This window comes from Engystomops pustulosus, chromosome 6, assembly GCF_040894005.1.
Source record: "Engystomops pustulosus chromosome 6, aEngPut4.maternal, whole genome shotgun sequence".
NCBI classification, from domain to species: Eukaryota; Metazoa; Chordata; class Amphibia; order Anura; family Leptodactylidae; genus Engystomops; species Engystomops pustulosus.
In genome coordinates this window covers 149,589,917-149,608,572 of record NC_092416.1, presented here as the reverse complement: position 1 = coordinate 149,608,572, position 18,656 = coordinate 149,589,917, and the positions used below count along the sequence as shown (strand labels likewise).

Genomic DNA, 18,656 nt, shown 5'->3' with positions numbered 1-18,656 from the left:
CTTGTGGGTAACAATGTCATCGATGGTGGGTACCCCAATGATCCCAAAAAAAAAAGGTCCCTGCTGATCAAGAGAATGGGGATCTCATTCTCTGTAACTAAATGAAGCGGCAGGTTGGGCCTGTGTCCTGCGCTCCATTCAATACTATGAAAGCAGTCAGAACTTGTCAAGCACAGGTTTGGTATCTCCAATACTCTCATAGACAGTGAAAGGTGCTGTACCAGTAGTTTGCTGTACCCTAACAATAACAATGTCCTAACAATAAAACTCAGTACAATCCTTTAAAATCTCATCATTTGTCTATGCTGTGAAGTCATTAAACAGGCCAGTGATTGACAGCCCCCCATATATTAGGAGGGAAACAGCATCAATGATGAGACCGCCCTCCAGACTTCACAGCACAGAAAAAGATCATTTATAGGTACATAACATATACGTTATACTGAAACTACTCTTTCTGCTCTGTAACATGCTGCCTCCGTATCAAACTGCATTTACATGGTCACAAGTTGGCTTTAAAGCCATATAAATTGAGCTGTTACTTTTGTATAACTTGTGACCCCTGAATCTTCCCATCTGCATATTTGTGTGCTTCCCGCTGCATCTGGATGATATTTCCCACTGATAATTTGTCCTTGTTAATGATATCTTCAGCATGCAGACATCCCTTTAACACCAAGAGCTGCACATTTGCAACCACTCTCCGTGCTCAGTAAGCCCGAGTCTGGAGACATCTGTCTCTATCATTAGCGCGCCTAATTGTCCATGAAGCCAGGCAGGCTTCACTATTTTTAACGCACTGCTTTTTGCACCTTGTTATATGAACATAAACATTCTGAGAAATGTCTACTGAGGAAATAAAGTTCTCTAGACAAACTAACAACAAAGCTAAGATTATCACATTGTAACTACGTATAAATATGGTTTAATAATATGAATCTTTACAGAAATATGGTATTTAAATGGATTGTCCACGTTCAGCAGACTTAGATTTTTTAAGTCAAGGTCTTCCAAGTTTGAAAAACAAATTTCCACTCCTTAGGATAGACCATTATAATCGGATTGCTATTGGTCCAATAGCGGGTCACGATGCTCTAAGAAGCTTTTTTGGAGACATTTAGATGATGGGCAACTTAAGTGGTTTTTGACCTCTCATTCAATAGTGTAAAGAAAGGATCTGGATGATATAGTTTAACATGCCCGATCCTTTTGTTCTTTGGGGTTATTCTCTGATGGCAGAGGTATCTGGCAGTAAAATATTTCCAGATCCCTTTTGAGACCAAAAGTAAGTCAAGCCAAGGAACATCTGCTGGCAAAAGCAACATTGGCCTATAGTTTTTAAAGGTCTATCTATAGCCTTCTTTGGAGGTAGGTTTGTCTGCTTCTGCAGTGATTTAAAGCAGTTTGCTTTAATATGAGCTGCCTTTAGTATAGTAGAGATGATCCACCCCATTGCTTGGCTACAAATTTAAAGGGGCACCGATTAAAATAACTAGATATCCCCATCCTGACACTTTTGCGTAGTGTGACACCTCCCATCTACATAGGAAGGCGTGCTGCACAGGGTCGTACGTACGGCGAAAAATTGGGCACACTCAATCTTTTTTTCCAGTGATGACAAGGTACGGTGCCATGCATTATGTTCGGCAACTAGCAGCTAGCATATGGCCACCATATATACGGCCGATCAAGCATGATAAACCAAGGACACTTACTCCTAGATCCAGGTACAGTGACTGTGGTAATCCTCTTATATTTGTTATCCATGGCCTCCTTCCTTCTAAAATCAACGTTTACAATTATGCTAATGAGCCATAACAGATGTGGCTGTAGCAGGCATGTAGTGCTGACGCCATGTCACAACTGAGGATCAGTTTACAAAGAGTGCAGTAGTACTGGGAGGCAACACACTAGTGAGGGCGCAGTATACCGCATATAGGGCCTATTTATTTTTTGGTTGGAAAGAAGGACCAGGCTGTTATACTACAACAATCCTTTTGTCCTTTGAACTCCTTTAACAATTACATATGATACAAGATACACTGAGTAATAATATAATGTCATTTTATCTACGAGTTCAGCAGAAATTCTGATGCACCTGGCTGAAATAACAAGAGTCACTGATGCAACCTGTAATTTAACATGTCCATGGAGGGAGCAGACAGCCGGCGGCAATATACATTTAACAGATGGAATAAATTATTAACAGCTCAAAGAAAACTTAACTATCCACTATTGGGGAATGGTGTCATGTAATTAATATTTGGGGAAATCAATCTTTTATAACAGTATTATAATAGTGGATGTGAAATGAGGACATTCAAGGCTATTCATTTTATTTTTTGGTTAGAAATTGTATAACCCATACATGTCCACATCTGATATTAAGCATTTTTGAGATGATGACCATCATTTTAAGTCAATTGGTTCTGCCGGGGATTGGTGTTCACCATGTCCAAGTCTCATTTTATTGCTCATATGGTAGCATTAAAAAAAAGCCAAACTGTCCATAATGGACACCAGTAGAAAACATGTAGGTAGTGAGGAAGAAGACAACCCAAATTGAAGGATGTTAATGTAAATTCTGCAGTGGTTGAAGAAAACGGGTCCCCACAAATTGATGGACCCAAGGAGCATCTGTCGAACTTTGACCCCCACGGACTGCAATTATAATGGTGTTTAAAATGTTTTGATAAAAAATGTCTGCTGCTTTGCTGGAATTAAATAGCACTATATTTTTATTCAAATGTGATGGCTTCGGCGATGGAGGCCATAACCCCAATGTACATGTGTGACACTAACCATGGAAGTGTTGAAGACTAGCCATCATGAAGTAGCTAAAGCCTCATGGAAGTGTGAACAGAACCCTAGCATGTTCCCTATGTGTTACCGCATCCCTGATCCTAATCTGGCAGGAAATAGAATTAGGGACTGGCTGGCACTTTAGGAAGGTACAGTTCTCTCCAGCAAAAGTGACAATGTAAAAACATACACGCCTAAAAGTAAAAAAATCCCATAGCAGTATTGTAATATAGAAGTGTGTACAGTAAGGTTTATAATTATTGAGAGGAAGGTGCAATTAGAAGCCGTCTTACAAACTGTACAGTACAGTACAAGTTATATGCACGTGTACCCGAAGGCCAGGAGGGCAACTTTATTGCACAAGTGAGTTCTCTAAAGCTTCCATTCTGTAAAATAATTAACACATAAAGATAGAGATAATGACAGGGTCGGACATTTAACTTTATTAAACTTGCAGGTAGTTTATGACTTATAAAGGCCCATAATTCACTGCTGAACATGTTATAACGTTGAGTTAAAATATAGGAAGGAAACAGCTAATTATATAGTACAAAACCCTAAAGACTTTTTGGCACTGAGTTTGGTTGTAAAATAAAGATGAAGAGTACTAATATAGGATCATAGGATTTACAAGCGCTTCTTGCTGCTCCACACCACTTCACTTTCCCAGAGTATGGTATGGTCCACACCCTTTATAAGTACAGTAATGTTCTATATGTACTTGTCTTGTAGCACAAAAAGGGACAAAAATTAATCTTGCCAACCCGCAAAGTGTCACATGCCGGAGGTGAGTCTGAAAGGGACAAATAAAGTGCCTCACTTGCTCCTTTATTAGATAGCATATTAGATCATACATCCAACTAAATGAGTGCGAGAAGGGCAGATTTTGGTATATCATGTTTCGATGATGATATGGACAAAAGTTTTTGAACCCTAGTTGGGAATTTGTAAGTGAATGGGTTCTGGGCTTGTTTGCTCCTCTCCATTCCAACTGTTGTTGGATAGAAGTTCACGTCAACATTCACTTCATAGTTGTGTCTTGGTGATTCCATGAACTAGCTAGTCAACCTGGCCCAAAGTCAAGAGGGCACATGATTCAGCGATGCGTTCTCCGACGAGGATTTGGGTTCTGCTGGGATTAACTAAGGTCTGTGCGCCCGATATCCACCAGGTGTCGCTGTAGCGCCGAGATCCGCTGGAGTTCACCTGCTTCGTCCCGGTGCATGTGAGTGCTTGATCTTGCGACACATTTCGTTTTTTAAATTCTGTGGTTTTTCCGAATCCATCGTGTTGTCCGTCGGCCACGTCCCCCGATTTCTGTCGCGTGAAAGCCGGCACCGAAATCCTAACAAGTGCGCCGAAGTCCCAGCATTCGGAATTCGGAGTAAAATGGAAAAATTTGGGAAACCCGGCGAAAGTGCGGCTGCGGAGCCCTTAGTAAATAAGCCCCATGGTCTTGGTTAGTTTAGGATGTTCCCATGGGTTCCCAGGCTAGGGCTTGTACGTCCCAATTCTGGTGGCTGAAATATTGACAAGTAAGCTCCTAAGAAAGCTGTTATGTAGAATAGGAACCCTCATTCCACTTCATTGCCACATGAGGGGGCCAATCTTGTGGGATTATAGAAAACTACAGTATGTCTAGACTATGTGTCATTTTTACCGAGACAGAGAAACACTTATTCTCATTCAGCAAAAGTGGTGTATATAAAAATCTGGCGGTAATTCAGTCTCAGATCTACTGAAGAATGGAGCAAAAAATCTAACAGCAAAATTTCACACATAATATACAACAAAAATAATGCAATTGGTCAGTTGTCATAGGCCAAAACATCAACAAAACACGTCCTTCACTACTATGTTGGAATGGTTCTCCTTTCTATGCTGCCAAAGTCACAAAACACAACAGACAAAATTTCCACTTAGCTCACTTTTCACACTTACACACAAATTTACATGTTAACTAAATTTAGAGACATCTCTCATCTAGGAAAACTGAAAATAATATTGTTTTTATTTTTCACACTTTCATACAAATTTAAATGCTGGCTAAATGATATCTAAATTTAGAGACACCTCTCATCAAGTGAATTTTATAGTATAAGAAACTAATAATTTAATTAGGATGGGAAAAACAAGCATATAGTATTTAAAGGGGTCGGCCACTTTACCTCATGTTTTTAGTAATATGTGTGTAAGTATGGGAGGAAGGATATTAAGTAATTTACCAATATACATCTACTAATAGCCTTATTATTATGTAAGGTGAAGCCTCTTGTCCTGCCAAACATTCCTGACCATAAAATGGCCACAGACAGAGTCATGTGATCTCTAACTGTCAATAAACAATCACCCTGCGAGGACCTTGATCTTACATTTATGAATATTATCATAAGGTTCTGGCAGGGCGATTGCTCATGGACAGATCACATGAATCTCCATCTGTGGATGGTGTAGGAATAGGAATGTACGGTGGCTGAGCGGGTAACACTTCTGCCTTGCAGTGCTGGGGTCCTGGGTTCAAGTTTTACCCAGGTCAACATCTACAAAGAGTTTCTAAGTTCTCTCTGTGTTTGCATGGGTTTCCTCCCACACTTACAAAATATACTGGAAGGTTGATTAGATTGTGAGCCCCATTGGGGACAGGGACCAATTTGGACAGCACTGTGTAATATGTGTGCGCTATATTAATAAAGGATTATTATTGTTTAAATATTTTTTTCAGGGTTTGTGGGCAATTTAAAAATCAATTAAGTGATTGGGTGACATTTTCTTTAATTTTTCCATATAAATCCAACATAAACCCTCTATGCTGTTATATGAAATCGGGTCATAGAAGTAAAAAAAAATCCTTATGGAGAATTTGCCATTAAAGTCTGCCTCTGTAGACATGTGGAGAATTACTGTCATTGATGCTATAATTGGGATTTTTGGGTAAATGCAAATACATTTACCGGGATGGGATAAAGAAAACATTGCCTATTGGCTACTTTGTAAGACAGTCCCCTTAACATGTCTTATAACATGATGTGGGATAACAGCCAAAACTTGTATATTTATTCCATAAGGAACAGAATCCCAACTGTAGACAGCACTGTTTCAAAGTGTTTGCATCTCATCAGCACAGTGTAGGAAACACACTGATTTGTCTAGTTGACAAGCTGTATACTAGGTCATATGAAATTTAGAGCGTACAGTGGTAAAGTATGCCTCATAGATGTCAACGAGTATGTCCATTTACAAGAACTTTGATACAAAGCAAACAATATAGAAACCACTGACACCACTTACATAATATAATAATGGGTGGATGCTACTCAATGTAGTCCACCAGTTCCACCTTGAACATGTTTGTTACAAAATAAAATTGATGAACAAGTGGGTTGAACCTGAAGATCCTTCTGGTATGTTACCTAACTACAACTTGTTTTCTGCCAACTTTATGTCGGATTTCATGTGACAATAGAATAAAGCAGACAATGTAACTTCACATTACAGTATATTAATCATGAAAGTCATCTCATACATTATGGGATTAGTTCGCTCAAGGGCCTTATCGTGTATCAACATGTGAACACTACAAAGTCATTGATGCGGAGTAAGTGGTGAGGCTGATAAGAATATGTAATATTTCTCTCTTATATTGGTGATATTATCTGCAGTTTCTATGGTTGGAAACATATCTATATCTACGGTTTATATGATAATCAGTCTTTTTTTACAAGGTATCCTCCCCACAAAGCCTTTGTCAATTGTCCAGTGCAATGAGGTAAGATGCGACAAACAGTCTCTGTCAGCAGTGCGCAATGAAAGTTTCCAGTGCCGTGTTACACAACGCAACTACACAGAACTCATTGTGACTCTGTCCAAAACTATTGGAATACCTTGTTCTTTTGGAAAAGGTATCAAGAGGCACGTAGGTGACAGCCAGGAACTGGTATAGCTGCCAGGAGGGGAACCAATGGAGTCTTGTTTTGGGTACATCATTCTACTCTCAGAGGTTCAATACATCATTTTCCATCAAATTCCCTGCCAAATCCTATAGCTTGATACGGGAAGGAATACAGGACTAGGTCTTCTTGCCAAAGGACTTGGGCAATTTTAAAGTGAACCTGTCAACATGTTTTATATTGTCTTTTTATTGATAGTACAAGTCTTGTGTAAGAATAAAATGAGGTTCTCAGAAGCCTTCAACAAAGGGGTACAATATTGAAGAACAATGACAGGACTCAAAATACGGCACTGCTTAAACCTCTTTTTTAATAAAAAAAATTGTAATAGTGGGCAGGCTGCAATGTGTAAGTTTCTACTGCTATGGGCAACAGACATATAGAGCAGAGATTTTCTACATTGTCATAAATTTTATAAACATAAACCAGCATATTTGAGAGTCAATAACACAAAATAATAATACAAAACTTATAATAACTCACATCAGTTTTTGTCCCTATCGTGGCTAATGCTCAAAAGCTTGTGTAGCCATGGAAAAACCCCTGAAAACATGGGGAGAGCATCAAAACTACAGATCTAAAAGGCCAGTTGCCTACGAACCGGGTGTGAAACAATGGGGCTCATTTACTAAGGGTCCGCGGACTGCATTTTCTTCGGGTTTCCCGACGATTTCCGTGTTGCGCCGTTTTTTATCAGGGGTTTTTGGTGCACGCGATCGGATTTTGGCGCATCGGCACCGGCTTTTACGCAACACAAATCGGGAGGCAGGACGTTGGACGATCGGACAATGTAGAGGATTTAACATCGCAAATTGTGTCGCAAGACACGCACTCACATATACCGGGAAGAAGAAGGTGAACTCCGGCGGACCTCAGCAGGGAAGCGACACATGCACGATCTTGGGGGCACGATGTTGGTCAATCGTGCTGGACTTCATCTTCGTCGGACCGTCCGAATCGCGACAGGTCTGGGTACGTAAATGTGCCCCAGTAAGTTTTTGGTCAGTGAAAAGACATCTGATTTTGATACGAATTTGGTCTAATTTCAGTCTTATTGTGCTATTCTATTGCTATCTGACCACAGTCACTAGGGGGAATTTATCATTACAATTTGTCTTTGACATGGTTGTTTATGTTCAGTTCCATTTTTGTTTTATCTGAATTTATCAAGTGAATCTTTGCATGTTGTATTTGTTTGTTTTTTGTTTTGACTCATAACATTGTTCTTTTGTCAGAATATTGTTCATTTTTGGCACACATGTCCCACTAAGGAGCTGTTGGTCTTGATAAATTCGGTAGTGTTTTTTGTCCAATTCCTACGCCATGGGGTGACTGGAATCATTTTGCACTAAAACATGCACCTAAATGAAAATTTGCGCCAAAATCGCAATACATGAATTCAGTATTGTGAAAACTAGTCTATGAAATTAATGAATTTGGCACAAGCAGGGTCTATTTTAAAGTGACACAAGTATATGTGATACAAGTATACATGACACAAGTATAGGTGACACAGGTGTATGTGACACAAGTATATGTGATACAAGTATACATGACACAAGTATAGGTGACACAAGTATACATGACACAAGTATAGGTGACACAAGTATATGTGATACAAGTATACATGACACAAGTATAGGTGACACAAGTATATGTGATACAAGTATACATGACACAAGTATAGGTGACACAGGTGTATGTGACACAAGTATATGTGATACAAGTATACATGACGCAAGTATAGGTGACACAAGTATACATGACACAAGTATAGGTGACACAAGTATACATGACACAAGTATAGGTGACACAGGTGTATGTGACACAAGTATATGTGATACAAGTATACATGACACAAGTATAGGTGACACAAGTATATGTGATACAAGTATACATGACACAAGTATAGGTGACACAAGTATATGTGATACAAGTATACATGACACAAGTATAGGTGACACAAGTATATGTGATACAAGTATACATGACACAAGTATAGGTGATACAAGTATATGTGATACAAGTATAGGTGACACAAGTATATGTGACACAAGTATACATGACACAAGTATAGGTGACACAAGTATATGTGATACAAGTATACATGACACAAGTATAGGTGACACAAGTATATGTGATACAAGTATACATGACACAAGTATAGGTGATACAAGTATATGTGATACAAGTATAGGTGACACAAGTATATGTGACACAAGTATAGGTGACACAAGTATATGTGACACAAGTATAGGTGACAGTAGTACATGTGACACAAGTATATGTGAATTCTATTCTAAGGAAAATTTTATGGAAACGTAAGGTGAGGTAGTCTTAATTAAATGTAAAAAACTGGGGTGATGGCTAAGTAGTATCTACACTGGTCGATTGGCTAAGAACACTGGGTTAGCCCCACATCAAACTTGATGCAATCCTATATCTGGGAATCAGGTGTTAAAGGAAACCTACCATAGTGAACCTACTATCAGAAGTAGATGTGATGGTAGATTCCTCCTGCCTGCCTCTGCCCTAATCTATAATTTAATAATCCTGGAAGTTTAAAACTTTATTTCAGTAATATGTAAATTAACTGCAAAGGCTACTGGGCAAGGGTTAGCCTAAGCTCCCAGTGTCCGGCAAGGTTAGTACACGCCCCAGTAGCCTCTGCAGTTCATTTACATATTACTAAAGTAAAGTTTTCAATAAGTTAGGTTGCATTTCAGGATTATTAAATTACATATTAGGGCAGAGGCAGACAGGAGGCATCTACCATCAGATCTACTTCTGATAATAGATTCCTCATGGTAGGTTTCCTTTAATTTCTGTGGCACTGGAAGAGAAGAAGCATGAAGTCTCCCAACTGGTCACTGTCACATCGTAAACAATGTCTTTGTGCTCTATTCATTGGCATCAAACTGAGAACATTGTGTCCCCTCTGCAAAAAAAAAGTAGTGTTATGCCACGGCTGACACCTTTGCCAGAGACCCTTAGGAGCCTACACTAGTCCCTGGGAGATGGCAAAGATGTGGAAAGCATCAGGATATAACACCCGAGCTAATATGTACGAGTTACGAACAAGGTAAAATCAGACTATACAACAGCTTTTCTAGGAACGCTCAGCAATGCGTTTCACTCCCTTATTGAAAACAATAGCTTAGTGTATTCTATTAATTAGAGAATAGGTCATTAGTTCTAAGAATCAAATAAATATACAAATTCTGAATAACAGTAATAATAATAATATGACAGGCCTGCTCTGACGGGAACAATAATCTAAAACACTTCTCAATTACACTGCAAATGTATTTAGTTACACAGTTACGTCTTTGCATTTATAAAAGGGCGATACATTTTCGTCATGAACCTATTTGGGTCTTGAATTTGGACAAGATGTACTCCTGATATATACCTTAAATGCAGCCAAAAAACAAGAACTTAACAGACCCTGAGCTGTAGTCATTGATCACTACTCAGCATTAGATGAGGCAACTTCAAGACAAGCTGTCAGCAGTTTTGACCATGCAAAATACGAGAAAACGATAAAGGAAATCTACCATCAAAATCCATCATGATAAACCAGGGACACTTACTCATAGATCCCGGCACCGTGACTGTGGTACTCTTCTTATATTTGTTATCCATGGTCTCCTACCTTCTAAAATCAACTTTTAAAATGATGCTAATGACCCAGAAGGGCTCTGCTATAATCTCACACAGTGGGAGGGTTGAAGTGTTCCTGCACAGTGTAACAGCCTATGAATATGACGTAGAATCATTTACTGCAAAATACTTGTGATCGAGAGTGAGCCACACATGTTTTTCATTGTTTTACTGACAAAAAACATGTTGTTCATTCCTTATCACAATTTCATGTGAATGTGTGTGTTCGAAATCTGCAACAATCAGTGGGAAAACTTACCAAGAAGTGTTCAATCTCCTTGCAGCACCACCACAGGATAAATTAGTTATTACACAATGCAGTCCTCCAGAGTACCTTTTCTGACGGAGAGAATTTTTTAAAGTGATCCCCAATTTTAACTAAATACCACATCATAATATATTGTGATATTTATAGAAGGTAATCTAAAAAAAAACCTAAAACTTGTGATACTGATTCAGCTGATATCTCTGCTTTCTAGCAAAAGCCAAGCAGAACATGAAGAATTAAGAGGACTACATGTACTAAAATAACCAGCCCTTAAGGTTTCCTCCAGGGACCTACTAAGAGTGCGACTTAACTTGATCTTAGCCTGATCTTAGCGATAAATATGTACAAAGCACCTCAAGAACAAAGTGCAGAAACCTATAGCAAATTTTGGATTGTTCTTTCATGTAATACATTGGTAAATACAACATTTTCTCTCTAAGCTCTACCTCAATCCTAAATCAACAGCCAAGGAGAATGAAGGGATATACCGTTCTGCTAACATATTATGATCCAGAAAGTCGTGCTTTGATATAATACACCTTAGAAACCCCGCTTTAGACTAAAAGATTTCAATGTTGCTGGATGCATAGGCATATTGTCATGTACTTGACAATATGTTTTATGGCCTCCCGGTTCTCCTCATAAGGATGATATCTCGGAAACAGTAGTAGATTATAATGTGGGAAGTTTTTAGCCCAGGGTCCAAACCTGCTAGGAGGGCCGTGGCCACCCAAACCACCCATCAAATTTTATAATGAGAAGGATTTCCACCTGTAAAATCCTCATAGATCTGTTCCTGCTCTCAATACACATGTAAACAAGAGACATTTCAAAACCTTTAAAGGGGTTATCCGGGTGCTAAAAAATACTGAGGGCTGGGCTGTGCCGGTTTGTATACAGGGGCGCTTACAACGCTGAGAGATAGGGACGGATGGAAGGAGCCGGCCACATCCCGGACCGGAAGCTCCCTGTGCGCGGCTTCTGTGCTCCTGTAAACAAACAGGGGCATGGATGAAAGGGACCGCGGTGTGGGACATCGGCGGCGCCGGAGGAGGTAAGTACATATTTATTATGTTTAACTAGCCCACCCCAGCCCTGCCCTCAGTAATTTTTAACGGCAGGATAACCCCTTTAAAGGTCCTCCAGATTCAATTCACGCCTCTTCCCTGACATCACCTCCCTCTCATAATTTGCAGCCCGGAACGCTGGACATGTTGTCCCCACGCTCCATGCTGCGAATTATAAGTTTCTTTTCTACGTCATCCCGACATGTCAAGACTAGCTAAAGACAGTGCAGGGATCAAGATGAAGAGGAGCAGAGTGAGTATTTCTAGGGTTTTTTTCTGCTTGATTTCCTTTAATACAGCCCAGGGCCCATGACAGTCTTAATACACTACTGCTCAGAAAGGAACCCTTAGCTGAACAAAGCATGAATGTGTATAGGGGAGTTGAAAGGTATATCTTCAGCTACATGGGCCTTCATCTGATAACTGTGGGAGGCATATGGTCACTTGAGGTGGCTGCACAACATCTTTGATGCCGGTTAAACTCCCCCAAATAACATAAGCATTGGGTCTGTAACTAAATTGGGTTGGTGGATGGGAGCCGGGATGGTTTGTCTGACTTTGCTCTTAATTTATCCATGTCCTGGTAAACTGGACCTTACCTTTGATATTTGGGTCAGCTGTCTAAAGTGTCAACATGAATATGTAAAGAAACCCGCTTTTAGAATTCTTTGGTTATCTATGTAAATAATTTTATCTGCCTCAACAAAATCACTTTCTATTTGGACCGGATGATGATTTCTAATCTCTCTGTTTTATGCCGGACATTCTGAAATGCAGTCAAGCTCCTCTGGCTGCAAAATCCTCTCTAGCCTTCCAAAAAGTAACTGGAGGAAATAAAGTCCTTAATGTGCAAATAGGATTTGTAAATAAACGGGGCTGATTCAGTACAGAGCAGATACATACAGAAACTATTGGCGTGATAAAACTTGATCCCTCACGAGACAGGGACTCAAACAGAAAGCCACTATGTGCCGGATGAAGCTGTCTAAGACGACAAGAAACAAGTCACCTGGAAACATGGGACCAAAACCAAAGGCAAGTAGATATGAAATAACTGAGATATGAGCGATAATCTATAATCTCCCACCATCAGGGAAATTAATATACTGCACTCTTTCATCTTGTAAAACTCCGAAGACAAAAATGTTCGATTCAAGTAGGTCAATAACAAACACTGGTGAGACAAGTGTGATCTAAAAAAACGCAATCCCCATGTCATTGTAAGTCAGTTCATGCACTATGTAGTATGGTACAATAGCACCCAATGTCAGTGTTTATATATCCCTTAAGAAATAGGCTATTTGGTGCCTTAAAGGGAACCTGTCAGCAGATATATACCTAATAAACCACTACCAGTAGGTTGTCAAGCAGGTGAACATAAGCCTAACACCTTCTGGGTGGCATCATCCAGAAAATGAACTTTGAAGTGATCTAAAATTTGTTGTATAATGTCAAGGAGGCAGAGGGTTTAACACTGAATTCAAGCTTTTCCTGTCTCAGAAAGCCCTTTACTGTAATTGATGGTCCTACACCAAGAGACATGACTAACCAGATCTCCCGAAGTCTGGCGCATAACGCAAGTCAACGGAGGAGGTGTTCAGAGGCAGGGAGAGCTTGACTTCACAGTTAAACTCCCCGCCTCATTGACTTTATGATACAAATTTACAGTTCACTTCAAAGTTGATTTTCTGGGTGATGGAACCATGCTGGGCTATGAAAGAACCATGATCTGTAAGGTGTAAAGCAGCTAGACAACATACCGGTACTAGTTTATTAGGCCAGTTTCTGATGACCGGTTACCTTTAAGGTCCTTGCACATATTTTTAATTTTACATCATTAAAAATATTTAATCTCCTATTAAAAGTGCTAAATGTGGGCCTGTTTTTTTTCTAGCACCTTGTGAACCTCAGTCTCCTCATGTAATCTTCCTCTCCTCCGTAATCATCCAGCTCCCTCCCCTCTTCCTGTTATGTACATTAAACAGGCAGTGGAGAATAGGGGATGATGTGGAGTAGAGGAAGAATGCATGGAGGAGACTCAGACAAAGGCAAATAGGCTGTTTTAGCTGCCCCCTTGGAGGCAGCCAGGTAATGTGAAATAAGGTTTTATAATATACTGAGATGGCATTTTTAAAATCAGCATGGCATAGACTATTGGAAACTGTCACCAACTAAAAATGACATTCCTTTTGACAGGTTCACTTTAAGGACATGGATATAATATGATTCATGTAGCAATAGGGCCACACATACGTCACCTATGCATCGTGGCACTGTATTTCAATGACCGATCCAGACCTGTGAGATGTCAAAAAAGCTGAGACTGCATGACTTTTTAGCCACTTAACACTCGGCAGGCACAAGGTTTTTTTTATATACATTTGCCCACATCTACTACTAAGTGCAGTTACCCTGTCTATAGTGCAGAGGGCGACAGATTCAGGATTTCTTTATGAATCTGGTGCCCCCTGCACTGCCTCAACAGAGTGCACCAACTTTTTTTTGGTGCACCTTATAACACCTTATAATCTGACTTTGCATGATAAATTTAGTGCACGGTCCGACTGAGAACTGGAACGTCCCTTTATGTGCAGAAATTTGTGTCGCATGAAGAATAGTGCAGCCGCACCACAAAACGGTCATGTGCGACATATATGTCACGCGGACACTTCTTAAATACCTGTGCAAGTAGTTTGCACTGAAAAGAACGCCGAAAGTCCAACAGAAAACTGGCGCAAGCACCTTAGTAAACATGTTCAAATGGATACTTTGCAAGGGCCTTTTGAGTAATGTGAGCCATAATGAATGGATATTCCATGATTTACTGTTCCAGGAACAGATTTAAAGGGGTATTCCCCTTTCAGCAATGTAATGTTATTGTTTGTTTGTAAAAATGATACAATTTTTACAATATATCAATTCCTCACGGTTTTCTAGATCTCTGCTTGCTGTCAGTCTATAGAATCCTTCTATGTTTACATACAGTAGACAGAAATCTGACCATGGTCACACAGGTGCACAGCTCGTTAGTATCATAGAGAGCAATCAGAGCTGTGTGATATAACAAGTTGTGCACCTGTGTGACCATGGTCAGATTTCTGTCCACTGTATGTAAACATAGAAGCTTTCCATAGAATGACAGCAAGCAGAGCTTTCGAAAACCATGAGAAATTGATACAGTAAGTATATTGGAAAATTGTGTATCTTTTCATTATACAAATAATAATATTAATCTGACAAAATAAGAACACCCCTTTAATGAAACCTGCAAGGTACTTCTGCCATGTGAGCAGTGTTAAATTGTGCCCTGTGAAGCTTGCTGTTGGAAAGGGCGAGTCCTAATTGGTTTTGTCTTTTTTTATGTCTATTACAGTAGGAACTGTCAGCTTACATTCATGGGGTTGTGGGAGGTAAAAGTGACGCCTTCCCTAACCTGAGGCGTAATGATCAAAAAAGTTTCTTACACGTCAATGTTTTGAAATGTTTAGAGTAGATAAAGTTAAGTGAGTAACAAAACTGGTGGGAGAAGATAAGAAACACTCGGCCCAACGCCTCTGACAGTTCTGCCGCACGTTGTTAGATGAAGGATCACGTTTGAACTTTCCTTCTTTTTAGATATTTAACAAGTTAGAAATGTTCTGGCACGAACAAAAGGAAATACAAGGAGATCCAAATTCCATGCAAACAATGGAATAGTAAATTCCATGCATAAAAACATACTTAAAAGGAGAAATTTATGAGTGGATAAAATATGAAAATAGCTCATAGAATCTTAATGAGAGATTTATCAGAAGTGTTTGAGAGAAGAACTGTTCTAGTTGCTCATGACAACCAATGAGAGTTCAGCTTTCATTTCCCCCAGAAAGCTGAGCTCTGATTGGTTGCCATGAATAACTGGAACAGTTCTGCTCTCAGACACTTCTAATAAATCTCCCCCTTAGACTTCGTCTATTTATGAATACTGGAGACCTGGGATTTCGATAAGTTCCACCTCAGAATTAAGGTACCCCATTTGTTGACTGATCAGCATAACATTTAAATGGGTCAACGTTCAGGAACAAGTGTTCCTATGAATGTTTCTTCCTTATAACTGACCAATAATATGGTATTGCCTTTAGGTCTATATATCTTATATGGACAAGATTGGTTGGCGGGTCCATTGGTCTGTTGGGTACAAACTCTCATGAATACTTACCACAACTAGGCCAATAAGGCTCAGTACAGTTAATAATGCAATAAGAGGGGATTAGTAGGTTCCCGGTAACGTCTAAGCATTGTATTGACGGGTGAACAATCGTTGAATGAACAATCAACTCATGAATTCGAGAATATTAGATTATATTTTAAACGATTGGGCAAAAACTTTTCAATGAAACAGAAGCATTGTCAGCTAAATTAGGCATTCCTTGTCAAATTGCCCCCATAGTGGGGTTATCAGATGAGATTGAGTATGAATGTATAGGGCAGTGATGGCGAACCTATGGCACAGGTGCCTGAGGTGGCACTCAGAGCCCTATCTGTGGGCACCAAGGCCATCAACCCAGGGCAAAGTTCAACAGAAATGACTCAAATCTTCCTGCAGTCTCCAAACAACTTGAGATGCTGCTCCCAACACTCTTTTTAAGGTGACACATCCTTGACTGATTGGCAAAGCAGGAACGAGTGAGAAGGTATGAACAGAGGCGGATTATCTTTGGAGGTCCCTTGCTGGCCCCATGATATTTCCTTTATTTTTGAGACCCTGGAGAGAATCTACAATGATGTCTGAATTTGCCCTTTTGCTTCCAGCTGTATTAGTGTCCTTACAGTACAATTGAATGTTGCGGAAGAACAGGGAGCAAGAAGTAACTGTATAAATTGTCATGTTGGCACTTGATGGTAAATAAATGGGTGTTGGTTGTAGTTTGGGCACCCGGTCTCTAAAAGGTTTGCCACCACTGGTATAGGGGATAGGGTAGGGTGATGGGTATTAGTGCAAAGTCTGTGCCAGGCCCCCGACTATAATGTGGGGTTTATAGTAATAGTCTTCTCATATGAGAAAGTGACACCATAAGGGCCCCCTAAACCTCTTGGGCCCTGGTGCGACCCCAACCTCTGCACCCCCTCAAGTTAGGCCCCTCAATAATAATTGAGTATGCTTCTCTCCATTCTTTGCTTTATGCCTAACATAGATGTGACATGAAATTACACGTTTCTGTTAGTCACATGCAAAGCTTTCTTCTGATTGAGAAACAAAAATAAACAGTTTGAGATGCAAAAACCGAACCAATGTAAACACGCTCCAAGGGAGAAATCCTCACACCCGAAAAGAGCTGGATGTTCTGAATGTGAAAAACAGATCGTCTAGAAAGTTATACAAGTGCAGCATGTGTGTTCTTCATAGAGGAGTCATACAGTCCCCGATCTTATTGACATTTATATGGTGGGTTTGTCACATTTACCCCATAAACCAGGACAGTAAGCGAAATATTACATTGATGATATCTTCTCAATGTTATATACAGATTTCATGGTTTATATTATTAGTTAAAATATATCTAAATATGTAGTTAAAAATATTACTTTTGGGTATCTGATCACTGGGAATTGGGCATGTACTTTGCGTCAAATAATTGGGAGTTGATCTGCAGTAACCTGGTCTGACCACTACTGAGAAAATGGAGCCGTCTGCTTCCTGTTCCATCCACTGTTTAACATCTGATGAAAACAACAAATCAGTCGGGGTGTGGAGTGTTGTACTCCAACCAATTTGGACCTATTCTATGGATAGGTAATCATTATTGTAGCCTGGAAAACCTCTTTAATTTAATTTATACAAATTTTATTACTATTTTACCTTCTTTGTTACCAAACCTGTTTTTTTTTTATTACTACCAAAATGTGCTTTCAAATTTGATAATTTTTCACATTTTAATTTAACTTCAATGAAACCAATATAAATGTTTAGGGATATTACAGCACAGTGAATTTCTCATTCACACATAGTATATGAAACACAGTAAGGAAGAAAGTAAATGGCGTCATTTCTGCTTAACAGCTGTTAAAAAAACAATCAAGAATTTCTAGGAAACGGGCAGTGAAAAATGGATTTTCTGCTTAAAATACAAGGAAAATAAAACAGTTTACACTAGTCCATTGACAAAAAGTAATCACTAAATATGACAAACTATATATTTGTAAGTGTACCTCATCCTTCTGTCAATAATGTTCTTCAGGTTAAAATATACACATTCAATAAAGACTTTTAGACTTAATTTCTTATTAAAGAGAACTTGTCACAGTTTATCCTGCATGCGGTTTGTTATAGAGCAGGAGGAGCTGAGCAGACTGATGTATGGCTGGTGAAATCATTCGAGCAGACCACCCTGTAGGCTACTCAATGCTGATGCGGGCACATAGTTTAGTTAGGCTCGGCGAACTTTAGTTTAGTTAAAAAAACGGTTTTCTTAAATATGTAAATGAGCCCTCCGGTGCTACGCTATGTCATCTTCGGGCTGGCGATGGCTTCTGATGTTTAATTATTCCCGCCTCCTTCATATTACCCATTCTCCTTCAGGTGCTGAGAGCCTTGACGTCAGCATGCTCTCAGCACGCATGCGCAGACACTAAGTCTCGCCCAGCCGGCCGGCGATAAGTGCCGAAAGCTTGGTGGCGTCACGGCTCTCGGTACCTAAAGGAGGACGGGTAATATGAAAAAATTATATGGATGGGGGTCTCCAATTTTCATAAAATCCAGGGTCCATGGCAGTGTTTAACTGTAGTATAAAGAATGAAGAACTTAATATGTATGGCTTGCCCCATATTTGCAATTTATCATATGACATAACAACTTCAACACGGTACAGGCCTCTTATAGGAACAATGGACACTTACAAGGTGACTCATTGATACCCTAATGTCCGCACTGGA

General features: G+C 39.6%; 1 protein-coding gene across 2 annotated transcripts in view; it reads right to left on the bottom strand.

Moving 5' to 3' along the window:
* Nucleotides 1-18,656, bottom strand: part of WNK4 (WNK lysine deficient protein kinase 4) — a 120,678-nt gene that overhangs the window by 48,932 nt on the left and 53,090 nt on the right. The window lies entirely within an intron of this gene.